The sequence below is a fragment of the Temnothorax curvispinosus genome, unplaced genomic scaffold, assembly GCF_003070985.1.
Source record: "Temnothorax curvispinosus isolate PA1 unplaced genomic scaffold, ASM307098v1 QBEX01005133.1, whole genome shotgun sequence".
Classification (NCBI taxonomy): Eukaryota; Metazoa; Arthropoda; class Insecta; order Hymenoptera; family Formicidae; genus Temnothorax; species Temnothorax curvispinosus.
In genome coordinates, this window is record NW_020214913.1 from 1,280,975 (window position 1) to 1,290,340 (window position 9,366).

Consider the following 9,366-nt stretch of genomic DNA (forward strand, 5'->3'; position numbering starts at 1 on the left):
CGTTGGAACATTTTGGTATCTTCTTTCTAAAGTAACGCCGCGCCGGGGATTCGAGCAGATATAGCTTTGCTCCGAGATTAATTGATGAAGCTTCGAAAGAGGGTGTTTCCTGTCAGACTGAAAAATTGCGTGATTAACGAGAAAAATGTTCCTGCAACAAAGTTCTCCGCCGAAAGGGACAGGGGACTGCAGCTCTGGTATCTCGCCTTCTCTGTCACCGTCCCCTCTTCCGATATTCGCGCATTAATATTTTTAAGTTATTCTCGGACAAGCGGACGAGCGTTAATATATAGTAGCCACTTCCAAAGCTGTGGAATATCGCTCATTTTGACTGCTCTCTGTCGTCTCCCGTCGATTTTCTTCAATCAAAAAATTTTATAGAAATAAGAAATTTTATATTCTTAATTATTTATTCATATTTATTACATGTAGTACATATCTTCAGAGAGAATTAAACAAAACGGACGTTGCCTTTCTCCTGACTTTTGCGCATTATGGTTGTCCATCAACGTGTTAAATCTTTGCAACGCGTATCGTTCCCGTCGGAAATGACGTTTCATGACATCCGACTGAAAGTGCCGGCGAAACAGCAAAATTGTGCGGCAAAGAAAGAGAGAAGGGACGGGAGGAGGGAGATGGAAGAAAAGTCCATGGAGGACAGGACCGCTATCTCGTTTCTCTCCTGCTTTACCTCCTCCCTCTCCTCCTTCTCCTCTTCTTTCTCTTCTCGCAATCTCTCACGGGCTTTTTCCGACGAGCTCACGCCTCGGGATCTGGTTCCCTTGCGCAAAAGCCCGCCATTATGGCGAATCGTCGCGGAGAAGAGCGAGAATTAAGGACTCTTTTGAGGTCATCGGGCAATGCTACTTTTTTACCCTCTTCACGTTTTTCGTATTTCGCTTAAAACGCGACTTCGAGTTTAGATGGATAGTTATCGAACTTGATCCGCTTTATGTTTGAATCTTTATAAAGTATGACCGTGTAAACGGGAATGCTTTCTTGACGAACAGTATAAAGACAAAAATTCACTTTATAACAGTCTTTAATCTCTCTAATCTTCAACGTCTACTCTTCAACATTCATATGTGCAATGCAATCTCGAGAAAACACGCATTCCAGACTCTTGTGTTACATGCAGCGAATGCTACTTTATAGTAATGTACATATATAAATTATATTTACAATTTTTATAGAAATGTGAAAGCGAGTGAGACACACTCGTAGCAATAATAATCGGCAAGGAAAGTGTATGCTGCGACGCGGTTAACCGGTAAAAGCTTGTTTCCGACGTGCAAATTATGTTGCGGAATTTTTTTCGGGGTCAAGCGTGAATACAATGTTGCAAAGGAATCCCCTTACCGTTCTCGCCGTGTCGTCGTCGATCTTCGTGTCGCGGACTGCCTACGTAAGATCGCTCGGACCATTAAAAGCGCCTCGGACCGTTAAAAGCGCCGATCTTGTTCGTTTTTGACGCAAGGATCGTTACATGGGCCGCGCTTCGAAGAGGACAATACGCTACATCGCGACCCACGCGCGCGATTTTTCACACGCTCGGTGAAGAAATCCTTCGGTGCAATGAAAAATGGTAGGATTCACGTAGGACAAGGTTTTTATGCGGCGCAGTTTATACGGGGTGTTTCGATATTGAATACATTTGGGTAATGGGACGGCATCGAGGATGCGATACGAGCTCGCATTATTTGTTCGATGCAGAAGATTTATTCTGATCGGAAAACCAGTAATCTTTTTAGAGTGACAAAGCATTTGTTTAGCACATATGTGCTTGAATAATCTAAAACTAAAATAACCTTCTTGATTTTTATTCTCTACATGACAATAAAAATGCCGGCAAGTTTATTGTTTAATCACACCATAAAGAGAAAAAGAGGGAGAGAGAATTTTATCAAGTCAGCGCGATGTTTGTTTTTTGTAATAATTAATAATCAAAATTTGATATCTTTTATTTCGAATCTCCCACACGGAGAGACGTATTTTGGACACCCTGTACTTGTAGTAATTTGCCACTATAATCTCGCATCGGTATCCCCCCGACGTTGATTATTTGCAAGCGGGTTATTCGCGTTTCGTGGTTGTTCGGTACCTTAATCGGTGCCCCGAGTCGATATTAACAGATTGATTGCCATGGCTATCAGGTTCGGACAAGTTGTTTCGCCCTTTTTGCGGGTCGACGGCCTTTGCATGATGTGGGCCGCGTCACCCGTATATAAAAGTAACATTGTGTACGCTGTCCGGTGAATGCACACCGAACAATTTAATGGGAAAATTTAAGGGAGATACCCAAGATGTTCGTATGTCCATCCAAGAGTCTCTAAAGACTCAAGAGAAAGAGGGAAAAAATAGGATTTTCATTGCTTCTGAGCTTTTATATTATCTCATCGTGCATTAGTCTCAAAATATATAAACTCATATCACGTATCACGATCTACGAGCCTAGAAAACGCACTTACGTTCGTGACGATTCTTCCTTTACAGTTCTTTTATTCCGCACGTCACTTCTTTCGCACGGTTCTTTCCTAACGGTTTATTGTGTATGACTTCTCTTTCCGGCCGAAAATTTGCAGTTTGCTCGAATATCGAATATCAATTTGTCCCATTTTACCCGTGTCATCGTTAATTTCGAATTAATCGATATGATCGATCGTTGTCTCGGTTCTCCGACTCGGTCCTCTGGCTATCGGTACATAGTAATCTGTCACCGCTCATACGCGAAATTGTACTCGCGTAAAAAAATATGGTTATAGGTCGCGGCGCATCCGACTTAAAGAGGATGTTTAAAGGAGGATGTTGAGACGTGAGAAAAAGTTACGGTTTTGGTGCGTACGATAGGTAGATAAGGGACCAGTGGATGGAAAGGTCACACTTGCCGACCTTAATGAAAGTTAAACCTGACGATGGTGTGTGTTCACGCCATTACCATACCGTTATCGGCCTCCGCGTAGGCTTTGAAGCTGAAAGAGTCAATGACGAGCGTGAGAGAAATTCACTATTACATTATCGGTAACTTCACGTATTTATTCTCCGTATTTATTCTACCTCTTTCCGTTTAATAATAAAATTACATTATTTTACCTCGATAGACTTGTTTGCATGCGATAAAATCGTTAATCAGACATGCGTGATATGAAGAATTTCGATTGTAACAAATATATCAAGTCATTAAACGAGATTTAAATAACGATTATGAACGCGCGTCTAACAATAAGCGTTCCCTGATCAATATTACAAGTTATAGGAAATTCCATTCGCTGCTGGCTATTCAGATAAAGAGCTGAGCTTCTTAGTATGAAAAATTATATTTCAATAAATTTGGGGCTTATACATTAAACGTGAATTTTATGTCGTTGCGATATCGTCGCGGCGCGGCGTCAAATAAATTCAATGGAGAAACGAATTTTCAAGCTGCTGCTGCGAGTGCCTCGATTCATGAGAATCGATCGAGCCGATTAAATCTAGAGAGCGTTATATTTATTTCTAGGCGATTCGATGGAAAAAGTCGTCCGGCCATTTGCGGTCGTGCCAATGCGCCGGCTGCATCCTGTTGTACTTCCATCTATCCAAAGCACACCCTCTCCTCTAACTTTTTACGGACGCTCTCGTAAGTAACATCGTCCGCAATGCATCACCCGTTCCGTGGTATCATTAATCAAGTCATACGTCGTCGTTTCGATCGGAGACACGGCGTGTTCGGGAACTTAAAGTCGAGCTTATATCTCGCTCTTTTGTCTTGCTAAAATAGTGAAATTGATCACCGCGCGCGAGTCCAATCTGGAACGTGGTGGTCGTCTACGGGAAGTGCGCAGACCTCATTGCACTATTCGGGAAACTAGAAACCTCTGGCAAAAACTAACCCAATATCGGTGCCCTCGTACCATCTCACCGCGAGCCGGGTACTGGGAACCCACGCCTCCGCGGTGCACACACATGTACCGGCGTCCTTTTCATCCGGCAATCTACCCGTCTCGATTCGAGAGTGCTCCGTACTCTCCAATCTTTCCAAGTTCCGACGCGTCGGCGTCGGTGGTACAGTTAATCTTTTGGGATCGTTGCAGACCCGTTCGACGATTGCTAATAAAACGTTTTTCTTTGTCGCGTTCGATTGGCGATACATAAATTCTAATGCGAAGTTTTCCAAAAGGAAAATCGATACTCCCCCAAAAGTGTTCTCGCCCGCGAATTTCGTGGCGAATTATTCGCGTTACTTCATGCGGAAGCGTCCGTAAAACGTCACGTTCGCATGCAAATGTCATATTTCAGTCGCAAGAGGAAGCGCGATTCTGCGGAGTTTATTGGCAGTTGCACTCAAGAAGATTGGGACGAATCCGATCGGAGCCGCCTTTACGGTATATCTGCGGGGAAATATCTGTCTTGCGATTTGCGCCACGTATACATACACGCGCCGGTTTGAGATTTAGATACTAATGGAGCGAGGTACGAGCATTATTTAAGATGGCAAAGTTGGTCGAATCTGCAATAGATTTTTGGACCAAGTTTCTACCATTGCTTTGGCGCTAACTGAATAATTGAGAAACTTTACGCGAAGAACGGCTTGATCTTAAATCGACGATGTGCAGTTAAAGATAAACGGAATAAGTCATTTCATTTTTTCGTGTCCGCATTCACGTTTCGTCTCGACTATTTCCACTCGATTCTGAGATTCTTTATTCAGCCGACACTTTTCACTCGCGTGCACGTAACTTACGGTCATAAGTACTGTTTATGCTACGTAATAAACGCATTATAGTGCGTCTGAAAAGATTACTTTGCACTAGATTACAATATTATGCTAACCTAATTATTTTAGAAAATTAATTAATGATATTAGAAAATTAGAGCGGAACAAGGTAAACTAAGGTAGACTTCAGTTTGGTTTAGATTTTTTTAAATTTATTGTTTTATCTGATCAACTTTGTAAACGAACGTTACGTTATTTTGTTTCTTTTTCAAGAATATTATGAAATCCGACAAACCGAGAGAGTGCCGCTCATCTACTGCAGTCCGTTAAACCAGGCTTTATTCTCATTTTCTTCGCTAGAGAGTAATTAACACAATTAAGAATTTTTAATTGACTATATACTGGCAATGATTATAATCGTGGCAACGATTATAATCGTCGTGACAAATCGTCACCGCGTTTCGACCAAGGATTCTGGTCATTTTTTTTTTAAATTGATGTAATTGAGGTAATATTTTTCGCAATGAATTTAATTATTTAATTACGACGCTTATATTACAAGCATATAAAATTACGTCAGTTTAAAAAAAAAATGACCAGAATTCTTGGTCGAAACGCGGTGACGATTTGTCACGACGATTATAATCGTTGCCAGTATATAGTCAATTAAAAATTCTTAATTGTGTTTATTCTCATTGTTCGTATTATACAAAAGTTGGTCCACGACGTAAAATTATATTACGGGCGTTGTGCGACTCGTGAAATTAGCTTGCGTGCATGAGTCTTTTATCATCAATTAAAGCCTTGTAAAACGCATGACGACAGTAAATTGTCTTTATCGCCGCAATGAACAACAGTGATCAACGGACGGATCGTGAGGAACATTACGACATAGTAAACGAGTCGACGAACAGTCGATAAGATCAGAGAGAAATATTACGTGATGGATGTAAGCACGTCGGCACGCTGCACTGTCCTGCACACTTGCAGACCGTAGTAATTAATCGTTAAGGGACTGGAAGGGACGCAGCTCTTTGATGTTATCTCTCATTTCCTCATTATAAATAAATGTTCCGTAGATCAAGTTAATTAGGTAAGAGACGCATATACAAAAGATAGAAGAAATAATTAAATGCGTCATTCTTGCGTCATCCAGAAATGATATGTATGTCTATGTACATTAAAATAATTTTAGCGTAGTCAGTTTAAGTGTCAATTTTATTCGCCTTGCAATAAAAGCCAATAATAAAATATAATTCTTGCAATCTAATAATCCAATCATACATTCTAATAGCCTGCAAAGGATTTATAACTTCATTAATGCATGGCATATATATTGTTGTTATTTAGGGAAATAAAGGGTATATATTTCTATCCGTAAATTTATGAAGGATCGATCGTTTTGAAGCCGGTTCATGATATATTTTAGAATGCATTCCAGTACAATTAGTGAATTAGCCTATTTGTGCGACTGTTAATATATTAGTTTAATTATTGAATACTAGAATGGCGTAATTACATCCACATCAATACGAATAAATTGATTTGCGATATCGAGTACCGTTTATATAGCTGTGACAATGTCGAGGATTATAATTATATAGTCGAATCGAGATATAAGGATAACCACGCGAATAATTCGCGATCGCAAATAGCCGGACGTAAGTGATGCGGTCTCATGGGAGACATAATTAGAGCGCAATCCCAGGAGAAATTCAAAGTTTACATTCACTTTAAACTTCGTTTTAATGTATCGTGCGTGACGCAAATGAACTTCGGTCAATTAATTTCCACGTTGAGATGCTTGGCATTATTTCCATTTGATGACAAAATGCAAAAGAGAGAATGAGAGAGAGATGTATATATGTATATACAATTTTATTATTAAGATTAATTTCCCATTTTCCAACCAAATGAAATTTACGCGAGGAAGACAATGTTCCTTGTCTACAAATGCACAATTTTTATGTCAGCATCTAATAGAAACTGTCAAAAACGTTGTATCAGCTTCTAAACGTAGACTAGTATGATAAATGAGATACTCAGTGTAACTTGAAATGTTATTCTTAAAAAAGAAACATATCTTTCCTGTACTATTAAGAAAGCACGGAAACAATAAAGAAACAAGTAGACAGCGAATATTTAAAAAAGCTTAAAAATCTAGAGTTTCTAGTTTCTCGGGCACTTATCTCGGAGATCCGAATAACAACGGATTTTTCGCGAGGTAAACCAGAATTCGACGAGCGCATTTTTTAACGAGGAATGTGCGTGCACGCATGCACGCGTACGTGCGTGCGCAAGTAACGCATTACTGAATGTAGCTAACTGCCGGTCGACACAGTCGGAACGCGACTGGCCGGTCTTTCGCAGAGTGAAATTCTAGAGAGTGTCTGTGTGTATACGCCGTCGCGCGTATAATTAAGTCCAGGGAACGACCGTGAAAGCATCGAAATGCTCGTAAGAAAAGCGGACTATTACTATAGCCTGAGCAGATGACGTGCGGTAATGAATCCGATTAGGCTATCTCTAGAATCTGCCGACGACGTGCTCCTTCCTGCGATGCATTTGCCAGCGAATTACACTCGTGCGTGGGGAATTTCTTCTTGAAAGAAAATACACGAAAGATATTCCGGAAATTGCACGCCTCTCACGAATCTTGCTGTTAAAAAGAATTAACGAAAAAATTAATTCAATTGATTAATTAATTTACTTGTTTAATATCGAAACATAAATATTTTTCAATGTATAAATAATTGAAAAGAAATGCGACAGATTAACAAACTTTAGAAATGCATATAACAATTTTATTTTTAAATTGATTCTTAATTTTATGTACAAAGATGTGCTAACAAATACTATTGCTGGTAACCATACTCTTTCGCTCTAAGTAACTTAATTTTCGCAAAAAATAAAACCGTTGCATGTAACATCACGACCTCTAAGACATTAGATCTAATAATGCGAAGCAACGTAAAGTGGTATTCAGTGAAAATCTTTTAACGATGAGCATGCACATTTACACGTAGTCGTCTAAGCTCATCATGCAGACGATTAAACTAATTTCCGTCGCCAAAGTGAGCGGCAGTCGAGTAATGCGCTTAACTCTCGCGTCTGAATGCATCGCGGGATGCACCGCGAGCGAGCGAGTACGGGAACCGCTGACGTCCCTGTTCGACGCTTGCTTAGATCGGCGATCTCTCGACGACAGAAAGAAGAAACGAAGGCCGAGTCGCTGTCTGAATGGTACGTGAGTTCCAGAAACACACTGACGGCTTACCGATTCCTCGTAGCGATATCGACGGCAAGCAGGTTGATACTTGCGTCTCCTTTGCGGCACTCGCTCGTGTTTGTGCCCGGCACGTCGACTGCTTCCTGTCGCACGATTATCGCCGGATTCCTTCTTTTGCCACGGCATCTCGCGAAAATGCCGTTGACCCTATAAACTTGGCGAGAAACTCGGCAAGCGCGAACTTCGGGGAAAGAATATATTTCCACGAATTCCAAACTCCAAGAAGAAAAAACAGACCGAGAAGAAATTTCGTTTCACGTGTGTCTTACAGTCGACTAAAAATGAAATAACGTTTTTAACATCTTCTCGTGATAAGGAATTAAGTGTGTTCATCTCGGCGTGTATTTGCAGTTGTTGCAAATTTATGGTCAGTTAAGTGAGACCTAGATGCGCTCGCTTTAGGTCGGAACTGTCCGGTTAAGCCTGCCTGCAAAATCCGTCGAGATTACGTACGTTTCGTGGATCCTCTGCGCCGTCAGTCTGCTGTGTAAGGATACTTTAGACGGGTTATCCAATTATAATACAACCCAGTTTTGCAACACTCGTCTCACTAAATTACGAAGTTATACAATCTAAACCGCGACGTGTGTCACGAGAATACCGCGCGCATTTCCGTACATCGTTGCTTTCTCGGAACTCTCTCAGTCATGTGGATCACTTTTAGATTAAAATACGGATATGTTACTAAATGCTAGCGGATTGTCGATTTATTTATTTTCCTCGAAATTATTAAATAATGCGAGGTATTATGTCCAAAATGTTATCTTGACTTAGCGAGATAATTATATCGTGGGTGGTTAAAGGATTAATTACTGAGACTCGTCGCTTTTCTTTTTAGGCATCGCTCTTCTTGTTCATATATTTGTGATGAAGTATGTTGTAGGTATCATATAAATTTCTAAGATTTTAGCTTATATTTTTAAATTAAACTTCTTTTTTATTTCTTGTCACAGAACATCACTCCCTTTTTGATATTGATATATGATTGGCACACGATATTAATGCGTTTGTATTGACATTATTGTCTGAGCGATGTCCACGGCAAGAATCATTCATTGTTCACGATTGATTGCGAGATTTATTTATCCAATGGAACATATCGGCCTTAATGTGCTATACTTTATGGGAATATATCGCGGTATAAAACTGTCAATATTAAACAATAAATTTTCTGCAAAGAATAAGTAAAATATATTGAAGTATATAAAGGGTTTTATATTCCTTATTGGATATCTGTGTTCTTTGAAATCAGATCTGTTACATTCAATTCTCAATTGTCACTCTAGTGAAAATCGCAATATATACTTATAGACAGAAATATAAAACAAGTCAATAATTGTAAGACTCTAGTCTTTAATTTCGAAGATATTAAGTAACTTTGCAA